At 63.7% G+C, this 524-nt stretch overlaps 1 pseudogene; it reads left to right on the top strand.

Moving 5' to 3' along the window:
• Positions 1-342: 342 nt before the first annotated feature.
• LOC119316112 overlaps positions 343-524 on the top strand; it is a 1,702-nt pseudogene continuing 1,520 nt past the window's right edge.

Genomic DNA, 524 nt, shown 5'->3' on the forward strand with positions numbered 1-524 from the left:
CGGGCCGGCTCCTGCTCGGCGGATCGTGGCAGGCGTGCTCCGATCCAGCGCTCGGACTGCCGCAGATCTCTCAATGTGGATGCGGGGAGGGAGGCCTTTTTAAGCAAGTTCAAAGGTAAATGCTTCCGTTGCCTCAGTAAGCGCCATCGCCGCATAGATTGCCAGGATCCTCTCCGCTGCATCATTTGCAGGCGCGCGGGTCATTTTCGCAAGGAGTGCCCTCAAAACCCAAGAAACGGTGGCCCGGGAGGGGCTGCCCGTGCTCGCTTGGTTTTCCCGGCTGTGACAAAAGCTCCGATCCACGACCGCGTAGTCTTCCTGCCAACGCCTCCCCCTGCCCCCATGACAAGCCTCACCCTCTGCGACCCGGCCAGGAGGCCATGGGAGAGCAGCAAGATCATCATGGCCTCCCCGGCATTGGAGATCGAGGAGCACGTGCTGCGCCAGCACGCGGTCACCCTCACCACTGCGGACCGCTCGCACTCCACCACCCCCGCTGCGGTGGGCAGGGTCATCCTCGACAG

Source organism: Triticum dicoccoides, chromosome 6A (genome assembly GCF_002162155.2).
Source record: "Triticum dicoccoides isolate Atlit2015 ecotype Zavitan chromosome 6A, WEW_v2.0, whole genome shotgun sequence".
Classification (NCBI taxonomy): Eukaryota; Viridiplantae; Streptophyta; class Magnoliopsida; order Poales; family Poaceae; genus Triticum; species Triticum dicoccoides.